This window comes from Melospiza melodia, chromosome 4 (assembly GCF_035770615.1).
Source record: "Melospiza melodia melodia isolate bMelMel2 chromosome 4, bMelMel2.pri, whole genome shotgun sequence".
NCBI classification, from domain to species: domain Eukaryota; kingdom Metazoa; phylum Chordata; class Aves; order Passeriformes; family Passerellidae; genus Melospiza; species Melospiza melodia.
The window spans coordinates 92,735,881-92,754,187 of record NC_086197.1 but is presented as its reverse complement, the minus strand read 5'-3'; the positions used below and the strand labels follow the sequence as shown (position 1 = coordinate 92,754,187).

Below are 18,307 nucleotides of genomic sequence, written 5' to 3'. Positions count from 1 at the left end.
TTGACTATAAACAGTTTACAGGTGCTGTTTTTCTACTTTATTTTTTTTTATTTTTTTGTTCCTCTCAACGACAATGCGTGAGAAAGATGTTTCTGTTAGTTGGTTTCTGTAGTTACTCACCTAAAAACTGAAAGGTATTCTGGTTTTTATACATCCATTCAGATGCAGACTTACATGGACATTGTTCTGGGAAGCAACAATCCATATTTATCAGCAGTGAAAGCAGGAAAAGTGTTGAGTTGTACAGCATTTGAAACATCCACTTCAGCTGCTCTTAGCCCTTCAATAGTTTATTTGACAAAGAACTGTCAAGGAAGCACTCCAGAGCTGGCAGAAGGCACAATTGCTGCCTTGCCTTGTGTGCACTGCTGACATTGTGCAGCATTCTGTAGGGCTGTGCTCTCTCTCATCCCCAGGAAGGACAGACACAGTGGAGGTCCTGGCAGCAGTGCATTGTCTCAGGCTCACATTTATTTAATAGCGTGGAAAATCTGCAGAGTTTGGAAGAGTGAGATCGATATTTAAGGTAATTTTTTTATTTCACTGCTTCATTTTTTTTTTCTTAATGTCTGTCTTGGATCAGCTGCTGAGCTCTGTTTGCTTCTGAGAATTATCACCTTCTTCCTCAGTTTCTGGATTTCAAGAAATGATGTAATGCACAATATTGAAAACAAGCAACAGAGAGACTCAGAAAGTGTTGCTAGTAGCTACTTTTCAGATTTTTTTAAAGCAGTTTATATTTCAAGACAGGATTTCAGGGTTGATTAACTGCCTTGGCTGTTGTTGCAACCATTATTTTGGTAGGCAGCTCTCCAACATCAATGTGTCTATTTTGAAGCTGAATCAAATGATGCAGAAGCATTTATTTGTGTCCATCTCTTCTGGCATCTAGTAAAGTTAAGGGAAAGCCTTAGAGTACTGTCAGAGGCCTTGAGTGTGGGCTTGCTGAGCTAGTCAGAGAGCCATTAGGCATGTCTTACCTGACAGGTCACCCTGCAACCTTTTCAGGGAGAATATTTTGATTGTTTATATATAAATGCTGTTGTTTGAGATACAAAGACAATGGAAACTATGACAACTGGTGAAAAACATCACATCTTATGGCTAAAGCAATGTAATTGCCAGAATTTCTGGCCAATGCTCAGTAAGTGTACTGCAAATTGTTAGCACTTCTTGCTATTAACTTCCCCATGTTTTCTTAATAACGTTGTTTTATTTTAATAGACAGTTCCCATAAGGCTGCTCATGTGACTGTGATTCATTATAGACATAAAAGCATTTGTTTTTATCTGAAGAATGCAGACATCAAAACACTGCATGCAAATACCAGATAAAAGTTGAGAAGCACAGGAGAAATAAAAGATCTTGCATTAGGAAGAGCCAAGCACCGTGAGGGGGAAGGTTACACATCACTCAGTGCCTCACCAGCACACTGAGCTCTGAAGCACAAGCCAACATAGTTAAAAACTTCTTTGGTCATCTCCTGTGTTTGCGGGGTGCCCCGTGGCAGAAAGGAATGATGAATCTGACTCCATGGTCTCAGAAGGCTAATTTATTGTTTTATGATACTATATTATATTAAAGAATACTAAACTAAACTATACTAAAGAATGCAGAAAGAATACTTACAGAAGGTTAGAGAGATAATAGTGAAAACTCATGACTCCTTCCAGAGCCTTGACACAGCTTGACAGTGATTGGTCATTAAGTCAAAACAATTCACAGTAGAAACAATCACCTGCTGGTGAACAATGTCCACATTCCAAAGCAACAAAACACAGGAGAAGCAAATGAGATAATACTGTTTTCCTTTTTCTCCGAGGCTTCTCAGCTTCCCAGGAGAAGAATCCTGGGCAAGGGGATTTTTCCAGAAAATATGATGGTGAGAGTCATCTCTTCCCAGTCCTGCTCCTCCAGGTGAGCTGCACATCAAGCAGAGCGCACAGACTCCCTGTGGCAGAGAGCTGTGTGAGCATTTACCATCACCTGTGCAAACTGCACCTGATCTGCCTCTGCAGAAAAACCTTGGGGCTTTTTTGTATTCTATGCAAAGCCTTCCAGAATCAAGGTCGTGGTCCCCACATGTATTTATACACACACAAATCCTGGAGCCAGGCTGGAATGGGTACATGGCAGTGCAGACCCGTGGGCACACCCGCCACTCCAACTTCCCCCTACATGCAGTTCTCACTTCTACTTATGCCTGCAGGTTTGCATTTTGGACTTTCAGTCTTTGGACCTGAAAGTATGTAAAACATACTTTGTAAAACACAAAATCATGTGTGTAAGCATGAGGCATAAATTACGTTTACATGTAATGACAGTATTCAGTGCTGAAACAAGTAAAACATTCTGATTGAGAAGCTTGTGGAAACTCCATTGCTGATTATTTCTGAGGGCAGAGAAGGTTAATGTGACATAGATGATCCTGATGAGTCCAAACACCTAACAAACAAGCTGCCTGTTTCTCCCCACCATTTGAAAGGAAATCTAGGTGAGCAGTGTCCATGAACATTGATATTGCAGGTGCACACAGGAAAGGAGATGAATCTCTTTGAGGGTGACCAAAACTTTACTAGCTTTTGTCTTAAGTAGAAATACATTTGTATTTCTTGTATCTTTGTATTATTAGAACAAGGATTTCTGAGACAATGGAGGCATTCACTCAACTGCCCATTCAAACAAAAGGCAAGTTTGGAATTAAATCCTGACTGGAGTTTAAAATATATATCTGCAGTAAGTTTACATAGCAGTTTGCATAACTGCTGCATCAAAGCTCTTTCTTCTTCAACAAAATGCTTTGCATCACTATGAAATATTGTTCTGTGTGACTAAATGTTTTTGGAACGGCAACTTCACACATCTCAGTCCTGGACTGTGTAAATGTTTGTTGCAACAACAAGAGGGTCGGGTCACACCTGAAAAGTTTGCAACAGTCTTCCTGGCAGTAATCTGGAATTCTTTCGACCTCTAACTTCTACATGTTCAAAAGCAAAATATGAGAACTCTAAAGAGTATCCTAGCTTTTCAGGACTTTAAAAGCCATGTATTTTAAATTTTTGGTCTGGAAGATAGGCTGGGAGTTACATTTTTTCTGGTGATTTGCTTGTTCTAATTTAAAATCTTGTCACAATATCAGCTGCAGCCTCTGGCTACTTTATTCATTAGAAGAATGGTGCTTGTTAAAACAACAAAATATTAGCTGAACTGTGACTTCAGATCCACAACTTAGGAAAACATCTTCATCACTGCTTGCTGCTTCTGACAAAGCTACACTGGAAATTCATATCAAGTAAAATGATAATGAGTCTGCTGTTACAAAAATAATCCTCTTGGTTATTAATAATTGATAAGGTTGGGCACTGATTAATTCATGGCATAATATTAAAAGCACTTTATGAATTAGAGTCAGAAAAAATAGGATTGTTTATGAATAATGAGTTCTTTTGAATAATTTCCAAAATCAATAGACAAAGCTTTAAAACTCCTATGTCTGATGCAGAGCACAATGCTCTGGCCAGCAGCATCCACTGCTCTTTTAACTGGGGGGCTGCTGCCCAGGCTCCCAGCTTGGTCTGGCTGGAAATTCCTGTCCTGCAGAAATTCCTGTCTTGCTCTGAACTCTACCCTTCCCTATTGCTCAAAAAAGCTGAGGCAATGCAACAAAAAAACAGCAGAACACATTGCAGCACCAGAAACAAAAAGATCACGGGGAATCAGTTTGATTTTAACTTGTCCACTCAACCTTCCCATTCATTCCAGTTTTCTTTTAAATATTGTTCACTGCTCATTGTAGCTGTAAGTTCAAAACTTCCTATCTCAGCTTCTGATTCAACCTCCTCCAAAGAAACAAAAATCTCATTAACTTCTATAGAAAAAGGATCATGACCCAAGTGATCACTTAGCAGTGTTTTCTCTCTCCTCTAAAAATGAGGATAGCCACAAGGCTTAAAAAAAAAATAATTCTGTAAACAAACAGTAAAAGAAATCACAGAACTCCCCTTGGGGCTTAATGAAGAAAGGCTGTTGGGAAGCTTTAATGAAGTTTTGCCTACAGAATCCCAGAGAGATGCTCAGAAGTGGATCTGTGCTCCCTCTAGCAGCAGTGAGTCCAACCAGCTCCCAAAGGCACATCTCCAGTGCTAGAAAGGTCTGAACCTCTGCATGAATGTGTTGCAATTTTTACCATATTACCATGAAAAGCCTTTGCCCTAACACCCAACCTAGATGTTATTCACTGGGATGTGAAGGACAGCTCCTCTCTTTGCAGCAGCTTTTCATGTATTTAAAGATTGTTACCAGAATCTCATTTTTTTTTTTACTACATTTCCATTATATCTCCATAATGCTAAACAGGTCTACTTAATTCAGCACCTCTTTGCAGGCTCTGTGTCCTGGATCTATGATTGCTCACATTTCTAACTATTTCTCTCACACTTTTGCTACACTCTGTAGCAGAGGTGAAGAGCTAAGTATGTTCAGTGTGTACTAGACCATCATGAGTTCTTATTCTATTTAAAAGAAGCTGATAAAATATATGGAGGCTACAAAAAGCTCTTTTTTTAAAGTGAGAAACAAATTAATAACAAGTAATGAAATGCTGGGTAAAAAGGATTCAATACTTTTTAATATAATGACAAAAAATTTAGATGAAAGGCAAAGAACTTCTCATGGATAAAGAACTGGATAGGAAACAAAACAAAAAAAAATTGAAAAATGCTAGCAAAGTCCATCATAACTGTGTATTGAGTCCTCTATCTTACTTACCAGTGAACTAGAAGGACACAAAAACTATTTGAAAAATACTGTGTTAACAAGGGTTATCTGAAATTAACTGCATGTCTTATCAGGCATTTGTTACACAACGAGAAAAATAGCAGCATGCACAACAGTAATTTCTCCAGTTTATCTTAGGTCAGCTTTGTATGATCCCTGGTTATATTTGTTTTTACAGCTTCTCTTACTGTTCATTATGTTTCATAGTCACTGATGGGCAAACCCTCCATGAATTTAACTGGTCCCATTTGGTCTCCACAGTGTATTATGTCAATATGTTCCACAGCTCAGTGATGTACTCCCTGAAAAAGGCTTTCCTTTTATTGTTTTAAGCCTATTAAACATTATTTTCTTGGCTGCCCTGCTGTTGTTGAATTGTGAAAAACAGTGAATAATCAATGCCTATTCACTTTCTTCAGGAATTTATAGGCTTTTTCCAGACAGCCTAAATCATCTATTTTCCAATCTGTTTGTTCTGCTCTGTTAATTGCCTTATTTTATAGAAGCTGTTCAAACTTTTGATCAGCTTTGTTCTACTCAATCCCCTCTGAGATGGAGTGACCAGGAGTCCACAAAGTGTTCATGGCTGGACATGATGGATTTGAGTGCTACTTGCCTTGTTATTTTTACAGAAAATACATAGGTTTTTTTTATGTGATTCTGTATTTTTCCAAGTACCGAAGTAAAAGTTATTGTTAGACAATTCTTTGGTTTTCCTTTCACTCTGTTTGAAACATAAAAACAAAGAGCTGGTGTGATATTTTACAGAGTGTTATGCTTCCCATTTCAATTGCATGAACTCTCACAATTGCATTCAACTGCATTCAACTCTCACAGTTCAAACAATTTCAAATGTCTACTAAATAGAAGTATTCCTTACATATTCATATATTTTGTGGTACACCTTGAGCTTACATTTTTACTGCCCTAATTGCCTTAGCTCTCTGACCACAGCTGACACTGTTTTCTGGAGACCATTACTAAAAACTTTACTCTGTAGCTGATCAGCTCTTCCCTGGCTTCTTCCTTTCTCTCTGAAGTTACTTACAGAATGTTTTCTTGTTCATCTTAATGACCCTTGCGAGCTGTACCTCATTTTATACTTATTTTCTGCTTTCTGCTATTGTCCATGAAACTTATCTCTACTTATCTGTCCCTGGCTTAATTTGCCCATCTCCAGACTTCCTTCCTGTATTTCCACCTGTGATCCAGCCACAGAAATCTCTTCCTGCATTTCATCCTCAGCACTTGCACAGTTTGTAGCTGTGCCATTACTGGTCCTTTCTTAAGAGAGCTCCCTATTAGCTCATTTTCCTGTTTATACAGATTTTATTTGAATAGCAATGCTCTGGGTTTGATGGTGCCTTGACAGCACAGGGATGGAACAGTCTCAGTCTCAAGGATTTCCTTCCTTAACAGACCTCAGATTTTTTCAAGAGCCCTAATTCCATTATAACTTGTATTGTGACTGATTTCACTGCCTACTCACAGGAAACTGCATCTACCTCATTTTCACAGAAAATTTGTCTGTAGAGGATCCCTGCTATGGCAATTGCCTTTGTTGCTGCTTAAAGAATTCCTATTAAGTACATCTATCTTTTCAGCACTTAAATAAAAACCTTGCAGATACACAGAAATGCCTTTTTATTTCTGAAAAAGGTGCATATTTTTGTGTTAAAATTCAGACCATGTAAATAAGGTATTGCAAGACATAAGAAAGTAAATAATGTGATCAATGTAAAGATTTTGTTAGAAAAAGCAAGAATGGACATATATATGGAATTTTTGCAACACAGGCTGCCTTCCCTGAAAGAAACAGTGTATCATAAAAGTAAGCATTCAGCATAAAAATAAGGACAATTAAACTTGGCAGCTCACACACAGGGACTCCAATTCCCAGACTTTGACAACAAAAACATTATTTGTGTGTGTGTGTGTGTGTGTGTGTGTGTGTGTGTAAGGTGCTGTAGAAGGGTTTCTGATTGGTTTCTCTAAGATAGCAAAACTTCACAGAGCTACCAAAAGGCTGCTCACAGATGTTACAGAATATGAAGTTCATTGGCTGCTTCTCAGCCAGCACCTTGGAAAATATCTTCTGCATCTGAGGGTTTAGTCAGGTGGAGTTGCATGGTCTTTACATTTCTACATGGACCATTTTCTCAAACCCTATAGCAGAACTCAGTTCTTCAAGTCAAACACCTCATTAATTTTATTTTACGTGATAAGTGTTACTTTTCCTATGTCTGCCAATCAAATCTGGGATAATCCTGCAAGAAGCTGAATTCAACTAATATCAGCAATACCATATATTCAACTTTGGCCCATCTTGCCATAATTCATATTACATTTAAGAGCCACTGCTCTATTCAATTATTGTCTTGGCTTTGTTGGAAATGTGTCATCATTGCCATTATTCAAGTTCATTCTTAATTCTTTCTGAGATTTCTATAGGTTTTTTTTGAAAGTCCCTTCATTTTTACAAGTATTTATCAACTGTTCTGCTTCATTGTTTGTACTGTATCACAGATAACAAAGTTTGGACTTTTCTTTTTTTTCTCAGCATTTTGATGAACTGTCTGTAAATATCAGAGGTTTCCGTCCAATTTTTTATGTACAGGAACTCCTTGATTATTCAAAAATAAACCTGGGGAAAAAACCCAAACCTCAAAACTTTATTAAAATGTAACCAAATTTAAAACAAAAATAATACCAGATGAGAAAGGAAATTCAAAAGGGATCAGCAATTAAAGGTCATGTCTTACAAAAGAAAAAGTGAATGTTATTTTATTTCTTGATTAGCTAAGTTGTTTCTGGATGAGATGTTCTGTATCAGCCATCCAGAAAAACTTTATAAGAGTGAGCCCGAAGTATATAATAAATACTTTTAGCTTCTAATGTTAAGGTCTTAACAATAAACTTTCTTTTTGAAAGGAAAAGTTCAGTATCTGCCACTGTATGAGTCCAATTTCTAATAAGCCCTTCAGCATTAATGGAGAAGAGTCTCATATTCCATATTAATGGATCCCAGAAGTGCTGTTTGATGACAAATGTACAAGTAGTTTTATCTTTTGGGCACAGTAGCTGAATTTATTTGACTTGGCATGGAAAGCACCAAGATCTGCCTGTAGCCTGAATGTATTGAATAACATCAGTACTAAAGGCAGTAATCTGGAAGCATCCAGAGAACAAAATCCAGGGTCACCAACAGAAGATGAAGAGTATAAGATTTTTTTTATCCATATCCTATAGCTGGACATGGCTTCCTTATTATTATAATTATTTTTGATTACTTATACAGCCTTACTGAAAGACAGTAAACACTGATTCTGAGCAATGCAGGCTTCTAAGAGTGCATTTAAATAAACAAGTAAAGGTGTCTCAGCCACACAGCATTGGGCAACTCTGAACTGCACATAGAGCTTTCCTGCCATGGGATTCAGGCAAACGTTTCCATACAAAAATATAACACAGAAAAAATCCAGACTGGGTAAATCAATCACCAAAAAGGATCCCCAATCTCCTTTCCTCGCAATAATCTTGATGTAGACTCATTGAACTTGCTAAAGATAAATTTGGTGTTTTCATTAATCTGTTATGCAATTTTAAAGAGAGACACCTATTTAAGGAAACATTATTATCAATTGTGTTTTCACATGCTACTTTTGATCAAAGGACCAGTTGTTGCACTTATTCATCTAAAAGATGGTCTAAATTGTATTTATATTACGTTGTCCTGAGGTGGCTTGTGTTTAAATTTTTATCCCCAGACTGACATGTTCTAGCTTATATAGGTAAATCTATTTTAGGCAGTTTTCTCTTTCTGATATGCTGTTTTAAGTGCCACTCACTACAAGGGCTATGGCTCCTGAGGTTTCATGCTCAGCCATATACCCGCAGTCACAGATTCTCATTTTAAGATGAAAGCATTTACACAGATTGTAAAAACTCTCTGTCCTGCAGTTCCTCATAGACCCATCTGTGTATTTAATGCAGACAGTTCCCCCGTTTGCATCATTTAACTTTGGAAATTTCTACTTTAGTTTTTTAGCATGTCAGGTAATATATTTTTCTTTTTGGTAAAAATTCATTTACAAAATCAGAATGTCCATCAGCCACGACACACCAGGAATGGGGGACCAACCAAAACCATGGGCTGTGCTTGTCTGCTGCTGTTTTGGTTACAGATCCACACTGACACCAGTGCTCAGGGGCACCCTGTAGAAGTCCCCAGCATGACTCTGGGGAGCACAAAAAGGCTTCTGCTCACTTATCTTTCTTCCAAAGCTCATCACTCACAAATCCTATTTTCATAGTCAGGTTGCAACTGTTCAAGTTAAGGACTACTTCTGAAAGCAAGTCTGTTCTTTTTGCATGAGTAAGACAAGTCTACTCTGTGTTTGTCGTTCCCCCAGCAAGGGTGAATGGCTGCTTAGGCCCTGAAAACCTCATTTTCTGTCCCAATATTTTTTGTTTGTTTGCTTAATAAGGGAAGGAATTGTAGGAAATTAGAAGGGTGGGAATTGTTGGGAGCAGGAGTGTATTCAAGTACCTGAATTGTTGAGCTCACCAGCAAGTAAACAAATTGAGCTGAGCTTTTGCTGTGTTTTGGTATTCATTTTTTTCTGCTTCTATCAATATCTCAAGTTTGGATAATTGTTTTCAACATTTTTTTTAGGAGTGTGTTCATTAACAAACAAAAGAAAATTCAGTTTCATACTATTTTCAATTACTTGATTTGTGTGAGGTTAGCCACCTCATCTACAGCATGAAGTACCTGAGTAATGTATAGGAACATGGTTCTCCCCATTCATTTTATAACATAAAACTTTATGTTTTTATTTTTTGAGATATATTTGCAGTCATGCTGCAGATAACACACAGTCTTGGGGAAGCAGAATAGTATTCATATATATTTAGCAGGGCCCATTTAAGTTAATATAAAATCACTGTTCCTTGAGATTACATAGGAAAGAAGTTTTACTGCAAATGTGGAGGCATGAAAGCACTATTTTGTGGGCACAAAGCAGTATAATAGTTATTTCTGGAAAGCAAATAGCAATTCTAATCTATAATCTCATTAAAATATCAAAGCAAATTCATTGATGCTCCTGACAAGTAACATCACAATGCCATCGAAATGTGAGGTTACTGAAAAGCAGAACATGACTTTGACAATGATGATTATTTCCACACATGATAGTTAGGACCTGCCATACTGAATTCTGTTCCTTGTGGTTTTTAGGCCTTCCTGGATTTTAGCTGTACAAAACTAGGTGTCTGCTACCAGATCCTACACCCACATGTAGAGTTAAGTTACATCTCCCATTTTTAATTGCATGCAACACCATTATTGACTGTCTAAAAAAGGCTTTGTGCTGTGTATGCTTTTTGGTTTCACTGTGCTTGAATGTTTTATTGGAACATTTACTCAGGTGACTTGAGAATTACTGGGTAGTAAATGCACTAGTTAGGGAACTTAGCTGTGGGATTTTATATTATTTTTCAAATAATGGGCTAAGGTGCAACTATATTTTGTCTAATTTATCTTTGAAGGCTATTAGTCATCCTTTGCTACAGATTAACCTTGCAGGTTTGAAGCACTAATAAAAATAAACTTGTGATTTCAGAAGGGAAGCACACAACTCTTCTAATGCATGTATTGCATAGGAGAAATTATTTTCGTACATTCCATGTCTAGTTTTAGTTCTGATTATTGATTTGAATGGATTTTCACTTAAAGTTGATCTCTCAGTCATAATGAGTCATATTTGACATTTGGTCTTGAGCCATAAAGGTCTTAATATTTTAGCTGTATCCAGGTCATCAGTGTCTGCAGCCATCCATTGGCCACATTTTCTGCTTTCACAGTACCTCTGATCATTTGAAATATGTTTCCTTGAGGAGAATTCCAGTCTTAAAATTCCCTAGTAAAAACTCATGACTCAGTGTTTTCACAGTGTTCAGATCTTTAGGGATACTGAGCCACATATTGCTGATTCAGTAGCACATGAATTCTGTAGTGTTCTAATTACTGTCTACAGATGTACAAACAAGTATTTGGTCCAAAAGATTGATTCATTGCATCTGCCTTAAATACTCAGGTTCCCTGTCAAACAAGGAGATACCTCTCAGAATGAAATTTTCAAAGTCTTTAAGGATGACACCTGTCTCTCTAGCCTTTTTAAAGCAAATATTTCCTAGCTGGAAATAGGAAGTGAGGAAGTGCCCAGAACCAGTGGCATAGGGAGCTCAAGAAAGGAATGGTGTGAACCATACCCAGACAACTGCCCTGAATAGGGCAGCCTAAAATCCAGACTTGCTATAACAGACTGTTAATTTAAATTGGTTTCTCATGTCATGGGAGACAGAGGTAACAAAGATTACCTGTAAAAGGTAATCTGATTTTCAATGCATTTTCCACTGATGAGGGCTAGGAGCAAACAGACTGGTGTTTACAGATGTTGACAAGTTCCCCCTTATTTCCATGAAATTAATTACCGGCAGACTTTTTAATCTCCCTTTACATGATGTGGAAAAAAAAAGTCTGATTGCCAATCTCAGTTATTTAAACACTTTGGAAATCACTGCCATATGTCAACATGTATGCACAAGCCCTGATCTTGAACACGTAATTTTCATTCATCCTTAATGCAGCTAAATGCTTTTGTTTTCCCAATCTCTGAGCAGACTGGGAGCTGTTTGCTGCAAAACCCAATTCTTTATTGCATGAGACTGCAGCTAATTCAGGGACCATCTGTGTGTACTTATAACTTAAATCATTCCTTTCAATGTGCTGTATATTGTGCTTGTCAAGGTTCAGCTTCATCCTCAGTGGTGTTGCCTGCTTACCTAGTTCTGCCCTTTCCAAATGGAACTCATCACTTTCCTTCTGAGCTTGCACATAAACAATCTTGAGACAGCACCATATTTTACAAGTTTTCCTCATTTTGGTGAGCCATGCAAAAAGGGAACTTTCTGCACAGCTAGATTGCAAAGGGTTCTGTGCTGGAATTGCTGCCCATCCTCCCAGTGCTCGCTCTCAGTTGCACAGCACTGCCCCATGAAGCATCCAACAGCAAAGTGTGATTGCGACCCTGAACACAGGCAGGGCAGGGCAGGGCAGGGCTGTCCCACCCCAGCCTCCCTGATGTCCGTGTGTCCTTGCTCAGACCAGTGAGGAGGAGCAGGTGTCTGCTAGAACAATGGCTGGCACCTTGAAGGGTCCACTGAAGGTTCATGTGACACAAGAAGCACCTCCTGATGGATGACTTCTTTCAGAGAGCATGACAATAGCACAGAGAGGCATAATTAGCTCTAAGGTAGCTGCCTGAGGTACCACGAGCAATGATGCCTGAGGTTTCACTGCAGCTATAGAACCATTTGCCAAAGACTGTGTTGCTGCGAGTATTCTGTATATCTAAGCCAGATGGACTTAAGGTACTGCAGGCAGATCAGCTGCAACCCTTATGCACAGGCAAGTGCTCTTCAACTTGCTTTCTGTACATTTTCTGTCTTTTCAGAGATGTCAATATCTCTTTTTAGGCCCAACCACTTATAGGAGGTATAAAGGGTCTGTGTTTCTGATGAGGGATTAATCTCCCTGAACTCCAGTTCTCAAGTACTTGCAGCTGGAGCTGCAGTACTGGCTGACATTTCTTCAGCACCCTGCTCTGTGTCATCAGCTCATAAGATCTCATCACTCAGCTTTTTATTCTTTGGGGATTTTTCTGAAACTTTTACTTCTTCTGTGACTCTGAATTTTTCATACTGCGACTTCTTTTTTTGTTGTGGAAAATGTTTCATCCATAGCCACAAGCGCTGGAAAGGAAATAAAGAACTAACATCTATAATTGCCAATGCCACATGGTTTTTAAAAGCCTCAATTGAAATTACCAAAAGTTGATCACTGCTAAATGTAGCCCCCAATCAGAACTGGAGACAACTTTGGCAAGCAGTGCATGCTGTGGTTGCTGTCAGCTGCCCAACTGCAGGATTGTCCAAGGCTTCTCATCCTGAATTCTGGTCTCCTCTGAGGAAAAGAGCAGAGGGACTCCCCATCATTACAGGGATCTGCAGGTAGATAAAGGAGCAAAGAAAAGGTAATCAAAATTAGAAACAAAACTGCTTCATGTCAGGTGTGTAAGGTACAAAAGAGGAGGAATGGGAAAAGTGACAAATCTAGAGGTGCTCTGAGGAAGGGAAAAATGCAAGCAATGGATGAAAGTGGTTCCAAGGAGAGGAAACAGTGAGGGAGGAGCACAGAAGAGAAATGTGGGTAAATCCCTTTCAGGCAGAACCATCAGCATGCCCGTTCCCATCTGCGTGTCCATCCTCTCCTGTGGAGTCTTGCTGAACAGGAATCTGCCAGATGGTGATCTGAGGTGAAGGAAAGCAACACACCCTTAAACATCTGTCCAGGGACATTTTGTACTTGGAGAAAAGGGACAGTCAGGAGAAATCCTTTGGGAGAAGGGAGGAAACCTTGACAATGGTTTACAGGGAGTATTGCTTCTCTCAGCTATTTATACTGCACATACATTGCAACAGAATCTGTGCCTCTGTATCTGTACGATGTTGAGCACATTTCAAGAGCTGTAGTCAAATAAAAGGGAAATACAGTGGAAAAAGAAACCATGGGATTTTTGTTCCTAAGAAACTCAAGACAATCCTACTGAATGACAATTTATCTACATTTAAGGGTTTCATTCCCACAGTATGTTTGTGGTATGTCTTCAGCCGTCTTAAAAGCTGAAAAGTGATTTTATGGAACATAGTTTTTTAGTTTGGGTTAGTTTGTTGGTGTTTTGGTGCTTTTTTTTTTTTTTTTTTTTGTAGACATATATTACAGCGTTATCTAAATGGGTGATGAATGTTCCATCAGCACCCTACTTTATTTAAAACTTGCTGATTTTCTGTTGTGCAGATTTCCTTCACAGCTTTCTGGGAAGAACCATACAGATGCAAGCTGAGAAAGTCAGAGGAAATATGTAGGAAACAAATACTCTTTAAAAGAACAAAATATACAATAGAAAATTAGATACAGAAATGTGACAAAAAGAAGGTAAAATGTAAGGAAATGGAAATGAAGACCAAGGCTTGAAAGAACCACATATCTTCATGAAGTTTATACCCTAAGAAACACTAAGTTTCTAAACAAATTGCACAATATTTCTGTACATAAAAATATGATCTGCTATTGCACAATTCTGCCAGAAGGCTATGTGAGCCTGCAAATACTCATTCTCTTAAAAGAAAATCTCCTCAAACATTTTTTATCTTGTTTCTCCAATGAGTGCAAAAAAAATCAGCAAATTGTGAGGTGTATTACTTCTTGCATCTTCCTTTAGTATTTGAAAACTGCATTGTAGAATTTTACATGTACTGCCAGGACCTTGATCCTGCACTTTATCATTAAAAAAGGAGCCTAGGAACATCAGCAGCACTTTCTGACATGTGGTAAAATACATTTTTTGACATTAATGTTGCTCCTAAGAGTGCAGAGTCAGCACATAAATGGGCTGCTTTTGGTAATTCTGATTGTCAAACATGGACCCCCTGCCACACAGAGCTTCTATCTCAGCAATCATAGAAAACTGCAAAACTCCCAAGGCTTCCTAGGGCTCCTAAACATTTTTAAGCATCGTAAGATCTTCCCAAATAAGTGTACGTTTATTAAATAAAAGATAATCTACATAAAACCAGAGGTTATTGCAGTGCCTTGAGTAGAGTTATGCAATCCTCACTAGAGGGACTTTTCTCTTAATTCCAATTTAATGCGTTTTTCAGCAATGGAAGACAATGAGGGAAATGTGTTTACTAGCTGTAAGTTGTTGAGAGGAGCTTACAGCATTCAGTGTAAATGTCTAACACAGGTCTTATTACGAGGTAAATGCTAATAACCTAAATGCACTCACAATGCCACTGTGCACTCTGCTTATGTGAGACAATTATAGCAAATGGGAGAGTTTTCCAGAAGAAAGAGTTGTTTGGCTCATCTCCTCTTAACCCACAGCTGTAATTTTAAACTCTATGTATCATGGCTTCATTTCACTAGATAAATTAGTAATAAATAAATAAATCCATCACTTATTTGGGTTGCAACCTTAGGAAATCTCTCCTGCCTTTACTTTTCTTCTCTTTTTTGTATGCCTTATCAATCTCATTAGATTTTCTAGTCAGGGATTATCCTATGGCATATTTTGCTCTCAGCTATGGCTCAGTAAAAAAGACCTTGATCTCATGTGGAGTCTGCTCACTGCTGTAATATACAGTAATGTTAATAAAGAGTTCAAAATAGTGATAGTTCTGTTGCTGTCCTTGAAGACTATTCTGTAGACCAACAGTCAAAGAGAGTAGACTTCAAATGAAGGAAGTTTTCTTTTTTCATGTATTATCACAGCCTTTTCTTTCTCTGCATAACTCTTCTCTGCTCTCAGCTCTTCTGCTCAGTGCTGTCCTGAACACTCCTTATCTACCTCAAAGTCCACTCATCAAATATTTATAAATTAGATGAATGTTTCATCGCCTCTTAAGTTAAATACACAGATTTCCCTTTCTAAACCCTTCTTCTAATCCCCATCAGACCCTGGATTTCATTTTGTGGTTTGCCTTTGGCCATCCAGTATTTCGTGCAAAGGTACCCTTTTTCCTACAGACAGCACAAACAAAATATCAGCCTGAAAATTTATGGCCTTAAAAAATTGCTTCACAAGACCTGAAACAGCAAAGCGTTCTTATTAATCCTGAATGCGCCGTACTACAGGAAAGTAACATGGATCCCCAGTGACAGACCATAAACCACGCTTCTACCAGTTATAGTACCTTTCTCAGAAGAACAGCTTCTGTGTTCAAATTTTAAAATAAATGTTAGATATTTAAAGCAGAAGGATTCCTTTTGCCCTTCAGATGCTGAGCCAGTCATAAGGCACAACAGGAACTCCTTTGCCAGCACCAACATCCGGCTCTTGTGCTGCTGGTGCCACAACTGATTACACTTTACAGAAAATGAGAACTGCTAACAGCAGGGCCAGGAAGGCTCAGCCTTCCCCCTTCCCCCACCTTTTAAAAGCTTGCATTCAGAATGTGATTCACAGCTCCTATATGATCTTTTCCTGTGTAGATATAAATTTGAAACAGTATGACAAGCAAAAAAATGTTTGCTTTTCTTTCAGGGGGATATGAATACAGCACATATTTTTCAAGTAAAATAACTGAGAACACTATATTAAGTGATGGCCTTTTTACACACAGAGCTATTTTTTCAAGGTCAAAATCTGTTCCCAGTCAAATCCAGAGGAGCTTCACAACTGATTGCAGTGGCACTGGGATATTGCATTAAAGTCCAGGTTCTTTTCTCACAATTTAGCTTTCCTATATGCAAAGTCAGTGGTATGTTTATGGCATTGTATTATGAAAACTTTCTCATGATTCACAGTATTTTTTTGTGACTCCAAGTGAGAGCTGGTAAAACAAGTGACAAACTAGCAGAATCCATCTGCTTGAAATGTTTTGTGAACAATCACAACCTATCTAAAAAATAAAATGAGAAGAAAATCAGCTTTGTTTTCTTGTAGGGTGATTTGAGTAATTTTCATTTACTTTTTTTCCATTCTGTTTTCCTTCATTCTCACATGGCATCCTCCAGTCTCTCTCTTCCCTCCTCCTATTTCTGCCATCTTAACCCTTACATAAGAATATAAAAACCCTTCTGCTCTTAAGGTAGATGGACATTTTTTTTTTTTTAAGGAACATTTCTGCTGAATGTCATGTTCTAATGTAATTCAGTAATGGCTTTTCATGGATATTATCTCAGATTTTTAGAGAGTCCAGCTCCAGACAGCTTCACCTGACCAATTTTTATGCTCATGATAGCTCTAGTGATGGGAAAGGTTATAAAACTAACCCAGTGACTGTCAGAGGGGTTCAGTTGCCCAAGCATAAGTGTCCAGTGATGAAATACCCTGGGGCGTGTGAGACATCCCCACAGTGGTAGCAGACACGATAGACGGGCCCTGCAACCTCCTGCCTCTGTTTGGACCCCTGAATCAAGCCACTTTTCTTTGAAGAAAAACTGCTGAAGGATCTCTGTTCCCAGAATTAATGATGTCTCTGATGGCTGTAAGCATTCTGTAAGGGAGCATAGATGCCATAATGGCTTATGAACATCTACATATGTATGTTTAGATCATATGCCTTGGTTTAGAGCCAAGTTTCATTCACATGGTTTCAACTGGCACCAGTAGAATTGTGATCATTGCCACACATTGCCACAAAAACACATTACTTGGTGACAATTTTGATGCCAAAGCAATGTGGGCTTCTCAGAAGATTAAAAAACCACAACTCAAAAGAACCAAATGCCAACACCCTGTTACTTAACAATCACTTCTAAAGGAAAAGGATGTCTCCAGTAAGTTTCTTGATACACAACCAAAAATTATACCAGAGCAGATAAAGTATAGGAATTGCCTAATACCTTCCATCTGCCGTGCTGAAATCTATGCAGAGGATGATCCTTATCCAGAGCAGGAATAAAGCCTCTCACTTTGACACAGCATGAACTGTAATTCCTAAGACTTCTAAGTATTAGCAGATAATCTGGTGCTAAAATAAAGTAATTACTATTTATCTTCTAGTTGATATATAGAATCTGCAATGTTTAAGAAATTATTGCCTTTCTGTGCTTGAGGCTGTAGTGTAAATAGCTTTTGAAAAAAATAAACTTCCACTATTCCAGTTCAGAAACAACTGACTGGCTTTAGTGAACTCTAATTCAAAAATTTTGTTTCCATGCACCAATTAAAGCCTGTTTATAAACATGGTGTTTTATCAATACAAAAGTGCTGGATTAAAATCAATACTGTAACTGATGTTATTTTTCAAGAGGAGAGGCATGTATTTTATCTATTACATAATGGAGATTAACTAGCTACAGACCTTAACAACAGTGAGACAGGAAATCCTTGAAAAGCAGCAACACCAAGTCATGATTCAATCTCACACAGCTGTGGCAGATTCAAATAGTGCAGATGACAGAAGGGTCTCGAGACAGTAAAACTTTTCATGGAGTTTTGCATGGTGGACATTTCTCAGCCTTCATGCCAGAGTCAGCTTTGATGATGCTCTGTGTCCTTGACCCTGCAATGTGCTGAGAAAGCTGAAATAATGCCTAATCAAAGGCAGATAGAAGTGTTTACAGTTTCATCTGCTTCTGATTTACCTGCACAAAGTGTTGGGAAGTGTATAATAAAGAATGCTGGCCAGGTTGATGCATGAAGAATGTTTTCTTCAGTAAAGTAGAAACCTGGCAGTTATATACAACAGACAAAGAGCCCTTCTGATGAGAAAAAAACAACCCCTATTTTAATGTTTTACTAAAGCAGCTACTCTTCTTTGACCCACTAAATTCCCCAACTCTGAGATTATAAAGCAGTGTACAATCTGGGGCACAGCAAGACAACTTAAATGTTTAGAATTTAGGGTTTGTAAAATAGCAATGGGTTTCTACTGTCCCTTGTGTTAGTGATGTTCA

At 38.2% G+C, this 18,307-nt stretch overlaps 1 long non-coding RNA gene across 1 annotated transcript in view; it reads left to right on the top strand.

Annotated features, from left to right (window-relative positions):
* Nucleotides 1–371: 371 nt before the first annotated feature.
* Nucleotides 372–18,307, top strand: part of LOC134418111 (uncharacterized) — a 39,109-nt gene continuing 21,173 nt past the window's right edge. Inside the window, exons 1-2 of the long non-coding RNA XR_010027702.1 lie at nucleotides 372–526; nucleotides 1,823–1,917. This is a non-coding gene — a long non-coding RNA (uncharacterized LOC134418111). The remainder of the gene's footprint in view (nucleotides 527–1,822; nucleotides 1,918–18,307) is intronic.